Here is a 9,129-nt window from a genome sequence, read left to right as displayed (position 1 = left end):
GTTTTTAATATCAAATTCCTGAAAAAATCCTTTCAATATTTTTTTGGCATTACGTATGTATAATACACTTGTGTTGTTTTTATTAGAGGCAATTTATTTGTGTAAATGATGTTTTGTACTGGGTAATCTGTCTAAGCTAGTCATTAGTATGTGGAGACTTATTTGCTCAAATGTAGATAGATCTACTTTTAGCTTTTGGCTGTACTAACTCTTTAAGCTTCTTTTGTTCAATAAGAATGTAGGCTATTTTATGTTTTTCGTATTCTTTGATTTCTAGTCAACGTGATTGTTTCCTTCTACGACAGAATGTATGACTTTTCTCCTTCTACCATGAAAAGGCATTCTCTGAAGCCACACCATTGAAAACATTAGCTGATTAAAAATCTGGTGTGCTGGTCTTCAGGCTAAATGGGTTAACTTCTGTTACAAATTAAATCCAGGAGAGTGTAATACAGCACTAGAACATTTTAAGTTTCTTGACTTATGGAGAAGCCAGTTTTTCACGTGATCTGTCTCTCAAATATGTTTTCACTCATTGCAGAAACCAGCTTTTTACTCTTCTGGCTGCAAAGGCTTTGTCTTTAGTGAGCCCAAGTCTGCTTTTGCTTCCTACATAAGCCTGTGATCACCAATGGAAATGCCAACCCTGGTTGCACAGAGATTTGGTCAAATGCAACTACTGTGCATAGGGTCTCGTTCTGTCGCCCAGGCTGGAGTGCAGTGGCACGATGTTGGCTCTCTGCAACCTCTGCCTCCCTGGTTCAAGCGATTCTCGTGCCTCAGCCTCACGAGTAGCTAGAATTACAGGTGCATGCCATTATGCCTGGCTAATTTTTGTATTTTTAGTAGAGACGGGGTTTCACCATGTTGGCCAGGCTTGTCTGGAGCTCCTGCCCGCCTTGGCCTCCCAAAGTGCTGGGATTACAGTCATGAGCCACCGTGCCCGGCCTAGTCTCCATTAAATGACATGGCTGTGACCTGCCTGTTAAAACTGAGGGTAAAGATTGGGCTAGGTGTTTCCATTCACAGTTGCTTGTGCCTCGCTCTTCACTCAGAAAGCCTTCGTCACCCAGAATGCCTTCGTCACCCAGAACGCCTTCGTTACCCAGAATGCCTTCGTCACCCAGAATGCCTGCGTCACCCAGAATGCCTTCGTTACCCAGAACGCCTTCGTCACTCAGAACGACTTCATCACCTAGAACGCCTTCATCACTCAGAACGCCTTTGCCACCACCTGTTGCACTGTCCTGATGCTCATGCTCCCCTGCAAGAAGCAGATGGAGCAAATCCGGCATGACTGGCTCACTGTGAGTGTCTCCCGTGTCCCTGCACCACCAGTGAGAGTGCTGAATGTCCACCAGCTAGTGTTTTCTTTGTGGCCCTGCTCACTGGTTTGGGATCAGGCTAATCATTCCTCAGTGTTTTCCTCTGCCCTAATTTGTCAGCCTGAGCTGAAATCCCACGACATGAAGTCAATAGAACAGCAGAGTCTGTGTCTGCAAGATACAAACTAGCAACTGCTCTGGCTCTGATGGGGTGGGAGGAAGAAAATACTTAGCATTAACACAATAGCATTGGGCTCCAAACCTACATTGAATCTTTTTCTGTCTAAGGTCTTTGTGTTCATTTAGATATTCCTTGAACTGTCAGATAAATAACCGTATGCATTGCAGTGGAGCCAGAAAGTCTATTCTCGGGTTCCAAACTCCCTTTCCTCTCCTTCGGCAGGTGGCCTGCTGTGCACTGGTGAGCACCCTAGCGGCCTTGGCGATTCTGGCCGGCACGGTGCTGATCATCACCATTCAGACGGACTGCACTGTGAGCTGATGGTGACAACGGAGGCTAACTGGTTGGTGAGTGATACCGCCGTGGGTACTAGTCCTCTGATCAGCTGAGCAGAAGAGAGCTGACAAGGCAATCAGGGCTCTGAGACAGGCAGATAACAGCCTTTAGGAACGTGTTATTTGGAGTCAACGCAGACACAGGTTTGAGTATGAATTTCGCTAAAAGCAGCTACGCCTCTTACTAGATGCATACTCTAACGGCAAGTTACTTGACTTATCTGCAGAATGAGGGAAATAAAGTTACGTGTGCACACACACACAAACACACACGCACGTTCAGCTTTGGGAAGGATTCTATGAAATATAGGATTTGGAAAGCACTTAACACTATATCTGCATATAGGAAGCACCTAAGAATTGGTTGATATTATATTATCTAAAGAGTATATAGACTGTACTTTTAGGAGAGAAGCCTCTCAAAATGTATCATAGAAGTTCCTTGGCAATTTTAGGCCTGGAAAATAAGTAAATTAAAAGATTTATTGGCCAGGCTTGGTGGCTCATGCCTGTAATCCTGGAACTTTGGGAGGCCAAGGTGGGAGGATGGCTTGAGGTCAGGAGTTCAAGGCTAGTCTGGGCAACATAGGGAAACACTGTCACTACAAAAGAAAAAAAAAAGAAGAGGAAAAAAGAGATTTCTATTTCTTAATTCTGGCCAATGATAAAGCTTCCTCTTTAAAAAAAAAATTAACGCTTGGGCCGGGTGCGGTGGCTCACGCCTGTAATCCCAGCACTTTGGGAGGCCGAGGCGGGTGGATCACGAGGTCAAGAGATCGAGACCATCCTGGTCAACATGGTGAAACCCTGTCTCTACTAAAAATACAAAAATTAGCTGGGCATGGTGGTGCGTGCCTGTAATCCCAGCTACTCAGGAGGCTGAGGCAGGAGAATCGCCTGAACCCAGGAGGTGGAGGTTGTGGTGAGCCAAGATCGCGCCATTGCACTCCAGCCTGGGTAACAAGAGTGAAACTCCATCTCAAAAGAAAAAAAAAAAATTAATCCTCAAGTGTGACTGTCAATTGTCATTGATAATAAAGGTAAAAAATTTTGTTTTAGTAATAGAGCTAAATGAAAGAATCTGGCATTTTTGCTTTTTCTTCAACTTGCAAAACTTGGATTATTCACATTGAAATATATACACATTGGCAGCTTAAAGCCGAAGGTCTCATCGTACTCTCTATTTGCGCGGTCAGTAGAAAACATTTGTGAGCTTCGATGGCCAAGGTAAAGGGAGATATTAAGGCGGAGTCTACAGAAATCATGCCTTGCAAAGACTAGGAACCCTTATAATCATGTTTTCTTTTAAACTATACTTATTTGGATATATTCTGGCTTAAATAACAGCACCTAAAATAAAACAGCTATGTGGGTAAAAGCCAAGTGACACAGTGACCTCTGTCTCTGAGTGAAGAAAGTCTTCCTATCTCTGTTAATTAAATTTAAAAAAAAAGATAAAGGACAGAATTTATTACAATTTAAAAAACAATCTTGTAAGTGTGTCCTTCAATGATGGTGGAATAGTTAAGATGTTCAGCTTGGTAGTCACACTGCTTCGGTTTGAATCTCAGCTCAGCCATGTGCCCTCTGTGACTTTGAACAAATAAAATCACTTCTGTGTGCCTCAGTTTCCTAATCTGTGAAAAGGAAACACTATTAACCTGTAAGAGTTGTTGTGAGGATTCAGATGCACAGATGTAGAAAGCTTAGTGCTACTGCCTAGCACAGAGTAAGTGTTCAACTAATTCTGTCGTGTACCCACCCCTTGTTACCTTTCTCCCCTGACAAACGTGTTGGTTATAATAATGGCTGTTAACACTATTATTGTTGCTAAGATAGTGAGCTGTGTTGGGAAAGAATGATGAGATGGAAGTTAAAATAATTAGCTACAAATAACATAGTTTCTCTGTTTCTCAGTTTTTTTTTTTTTTTAATCTGTTAATTGTCCAAGCTTCAATAGAATTGATCTTGAAGGTCTTTTCCTGGTCGCAAGTCCTATGACTAGCCTATAGTTCAACCCAAAGGGATCTTTCCTGTTTTCACCATAATTTCGTGACTAGCAAATCTAGCAAGTGCGTGATGTTAAATTCACCAGAAGGAAGGACTCACCTATTAGGTTGCAATGTTTCCTTCCTTTCACTTTACAGGAATGAATGCAACAGTCTGGCAGATGGACCAGATCATCGATATATTTGCTCCTCCATCTGTGGGTCAGGTGATGACATGGGCATGTCATGTGATTGCTTGTTGTTTCATTCTTGGATGGAACTTGGTTTCACTTTGTGTAGTTTCTATTTCTGTCCAGGGTTTGTCAGCTGGTTCCCCAATTGGCTATAAAACCTCAGCAACACACAGTGAAGAACTTCCTAGAAAGGCGACGGGAGGCTGTGAACATTCAAAGTAATGCAAACTCAGAGGGAGCTCCTATACTTTTCTTCTCCTTTATGTCAGTGTTTCTTTCCAGAACTCTTGAAAGTTCTGATCATAATCTCAACATTTTATTTGCAAATGTGCCTAGAGACAGTGACAATGAGAGGGCTCCAGCTGTGCTGTCGGTCATGCGGTTCATAGGGCTGATCTTATCGGTGGCAGCAGGTGGAGCTGCCTTATACATAGGTTGTGCACTGCATAACTCTGGGGGCTCCATTCAGAGAGACTAAGACCCCCATGGGACTGTGCAGTATACAACACCTCTCCTACAGTCCTGGGGGCAAATTACTCCTCCTATCTCACTTATGAACCTCCTCCCCCGAAGATATGAGAGATGCTACTTTGTCAGAGTATGGGCTGCTCTTTGGTGAAGATAATACGATGAATTGGTCATTCCTGTTATCAAGTGTATTTTTTTTTAAAAACAGAAATTCCCGAACACTATGGTGGGAATAAAAGAAAGGGGGCCTTGCCAGTATATGACCTCATTCTCCCAAAGAAAGAGCCAACACTGCATACTGACAATGCTGCCCGTCTGCCTGGTACAGCACAGTCCAGGAATTGCTCTGCTCTCAGTTTCTTTTTCTGTACTTCTTACAATTAATTCTCTTTTCTCTTAAGTTATTTTGCAATTAAAGTCCACCAGATCTCATTGCATAAATAAAATACATGTATTTGGAGAGCTAGATAGAGATATTTAGATGATGGATGAATAGATAGATATGTAAGCAGATAAATGGAGAGATAGAATAAGGTATGTCCTTCCCCTCTGTGGCTATTACCTGTGCGGCCATGCAAGGTTAGTTTATTCATACTCTCTGTCTCACTCTCTATAAATTAAGGACAATGAAACAAGTGATGTCATAGGGATGTTGTGACAATTAAATAAGATAGTTTGTATAAAGCCCAATTTTACTCCCTGGCATATAGTAAAACTTAAGTCAACATCAGCTATTTTTTTCATTGTGGTTGTCACTGATTTTTTTAAAAAACTGTTCTGGCAAATACATTCATTTCTGCAATTAAGAGCTTCATCCTTCTCACCCTTCTTGGTCTAGAACAGATCTGGCCTACCTGCTCCTTTCTCCTTCCTCCATAGTCCTGTTTGGCTCCTCTAGTCCTTTGCAGGATTTGTCTTAATTTACACTAACTACTCCTCGTAAGTGGTTATATATTTTTTAATCTACACTTAATCATTGTCTTTTCTGTCCTGGAAGACTGAAAGGTATTTAGCCTTTTTGCATAAATATCTGTTTCTTCAGAAAAGTAATCAAAGGAAATATTTATCACTATTTCCTGGAGCTCATGACTGAGTTCTAAGCATGTGACATTTTATCTTCCACAAAACGTGTCCTCCTGTTCCTCCTCCCTTCAGTGCCATCCTCCTGGGTTGACTATGTCTTAGTTTGGATTCTCTCAAGAGTAATCCCTGAGATGAAAATTTGGGGTGACAAGTCATCTATTAATATTTGGAAGGTGATTCCAGGAAGCATGGTGAGGGAATGGTAAGTGAGACAGGGATGGGAGAAAAGCCAGTAAAAGGTGTGTTAATATGTAGGTTACCACTGATGGCCACTGGGCTCAATCCTACTGGGGACCTTTTTAGAGACTATGTAGGACATACCTCAGAACTGTACCATCAAGGCCCAAGGAAACTAGGGTGTTTATCCACCAATTCTTGTCCATCTTTTGCTGAGAGGTGTTCTCAGGGCAACTTACAGCCCACCCCTCATGTTCCTGTGGCTGGAGAGGGATCTTTAGGGAAACAGACATAGGTGCTTGGAGTAGCAGGCCATCAGTGTACACAGGAATTGTCCAACAAAGAAGCAGATGAGCTGGGGATGGGTTGAGGGGAGATGGACAGGCACTGACTTAAAGCTTGTCTGGATTTTATTTTGGATGAAATGGACTGCTGGGAAATCAATGATGGATTTATCTACAAGCCCAGGACTTTGGAAGAGCCAAAGGACCACAAATTTAACCTTGAAGAACAGACCACAACCACAGGTTTTCGTCTTCACCTTCGAAACATGCGAAGGCTGCTCTGCATGTGCTGTGAGGGATGGGAAGCCTACTGCAGACAGTCTTCTTAGCTGGCTTGGGCTTGGCCTTCCTCTACATGACAGTTCTGGGGTCTGACTGTATCATCACTGGGCTATGCCTATACTCAAGGGGTTAGAGATTCCATGCTTAGCATCCTCATGGCCCTTTCAGCTCTCTTTGGCCTGTTGGGCACTATTTTCTTCACCAAGCTTAGGGGGCACTATGGCGTGGTCACAACTGGAGTCATATCTAGTTAGCCAGCTCCACTTTGGTTGTCTGATGCCCTGTGTGTTTTCTGTCTTTGCTCCTGGAAGTCCTTTTAATCTGGCTGTTTTCTCACGTCCATTAAGCAAAAAAAAAAAAATCCTTCAAACCATGAGTTGTTGGTCCAATGGATGGAAGAATGGTCCAGAAGAGTGGCTTGGTTCAGGTTTCTTTCAAAGGAATAAACATATATCTGGTTCTCTTTTAGCAACTCATGGTAAGACTTGGGATGCTCAGGGTCCTGCTTTTTGAAGGCCAGCAGGGCCCTGAGCATTCCGAGGCTTCCATCTCCATTATCTTCCTTTTTTCAGGTGTGATCAGGCAAGAATCAGTGAGCAGCAGGTCATATGTGGCATGGGATTCTGCGGCTTGCAATGTTGCTAATTTCAATCTTAGAAGCATTTGATGGCCTCACCACTGTGCCATTGCGTCTTCATTATTCATTCATCTAGAACCTGTCATGTGACTAGAACTGTCTTATACAGTGGGGATACAATAGTTATTTGATCACACAAGGTGTTAGCTCTATGGAACTTAGAGTCTGACCAATAAGTAAGTAGTTAATAATAACAATACAGAGTGACAGGAGCTATGATAGGGAAGAGCAGTGCATTGAGGACACATGGGAGGGATACCAAGTGTGGTCTTGTGGGTTAGGGAAGCCTTTCTAGAAAGAGGCACAATTAAGAAATCCCTGAAGAGCAAGCTAGGCAGGTGATGGAGAGGGGCAGACCGTTCCAGGCATGGCGGAGACAGTAGTGCAAAGGTGAACACTGGGAGATGTGGGGAAGTGAAAATAGTTATTTCCTGGGTGTCAAGTGTGTAAATACTACAGATGATGTCTACATTAAAGAACTATATTGACCTGAATCCTTTTTCTGCAGAATTGGGATAGGAGAGAGAAAAGAGAGCAGCTTGGGGGGAATGGCAAGTTTTTCCTTAGCTGCCTGGGGGAGGGCAGCACAATTCTTCACCAAGAATGGCATGCCTAGCCTTGAGAGCCTACAAGCTGGTCTGCTCCAAATACTTGCTGTCTGAACTCTGCTGTCAACCATGTGTTGTTCCTACTTGGCAGCAAGGACATGTCTGGTTTTGCAAGTGTGTTTATTAAAAACAAGCATTTTTAAAATGTTGGTCGTTTGATGCCTGACAACTCCAAAAGTAACATGTTGGGGATCAGTGGTGATGGTGACAGAAACCACTTAGTGGCACATTGGCCCTAGTGATTAGACCTGCAGATTTTCAGCCTGGGAAGAGCCTGGGCCATGCTCTGAGCTGGTCTGGAGGTTCTAGCAGGGGAGCACAGCTACTTGTATACCCTTGACTGAAGACCGGTCCTCTATCAGGGATGGTCATCCTCTTCGACCAAGCGTGCAGCTTCAGGAGGGATGCACATGGAGCGGTGAGGGAGGAAGGGGACACTGCCTAGCCAGCCAGATCAGCTGAATCAACGCTGGCGATCAATGGGGTGACAGATGTTGCAGCCAGATCACCCTCACATCCTGGGCCATGCTTCTTCACATGGAATTTTCACAATCAGGTTTCTACCAAGAAAACATTTCTTTGAGCCTTTTTACTTCCTCCTCAATTCAGAGCGCCTCTCTGAGGCCATAGCTCAAAGCCAGGGGATTCCTCACCTCCAGGCTAGAAACAGGGTGGGGAGAGTGGAAATTGTGGCAGTGAGTGGTGGAAGTTGCAGATCAAAACCCCCCTTCATTCACCAGCCCTTCCCACACACCTCCTCCGTGCGCCACGTTCACTACGCCAGGCACTGAGTTGAAGCATGGCCCTTGCCCTCCAGGGACTCAGAGCTTCACTTTCTCATCTCTGAGGCCACAATGGGGTGGGACCATGGGGTTGGAGAAGGCGTTCCTGACTTCTGCTATACTGACCCGGAACCCCTTGGTCTACAGAAGCTTTGAAATACTGGGAGAGAGGAAATAAGAATGTTGTAGGCTCAATTAAAGAGGTTATAAAACCATGAGCTAGCTTTGGAGTCTCCTTCCTCTGATGGAATATGTATGTGTGAGAAAAAACTGTATTCCTAATTCCAAATGATTTAGAAACCTATTCTTTCACCTAGAGATTTCCTAACCTCTAAAATATTTTAAGTTGGGTACCTGATGGGTAGATTATCTTTTATTGGGGTATTTGACTTGAACTTCTAGTCTTTAATTGCACAAAACTGAAGAACAGGCTGGGCACAGTGGCTCACGCCTGTAATCCCAGCAGTTTGGGAGGCCGAGGCAGGTGGATCACCTGAGGTCAGGAGTTCGAGACCAGCCTGGCAAACATGGTGAAACCCTGTCTGTACTAAAAATAAGAAATTAGCTGGGTGTGGTGGTACACGCCCGTAGTCCTAGCTACCTGGGAGGCTGAGGCAGGAGAATTGCTTGAACCTGGGAGTTGGAGGTTGCAGTGAGGGGAGGCTGCAGTGAGCGGAGGTTGCAATGAGGGGAGGCTGCAGTGAGCAGAGGTTGCAGTGAGCTGAGATTGCACCACTGCACTCCAGCCTGGGTGACAGAGTGAGACACTGTCTCAAAAAAAAAAA

The sequence above is a fragment of the Cebus imitator genome, unplaced genomic scaffold, assembly GCF_001604975.1.
Source record: "Cebus imitator isolate Cc_AM_T3 unplaced genomic scaffold, Cebus_imitator-1.0 Scaffold45, whole genome shotgun sequence".
Lineage (NCBI taxonomy): Eukaryota > Metazoa > Chordata > Mammalia > Primates > Cebidae > Cebus > Cebus imitator.
Note: the sequence above shows the minus strand (reverse complement) of the source record.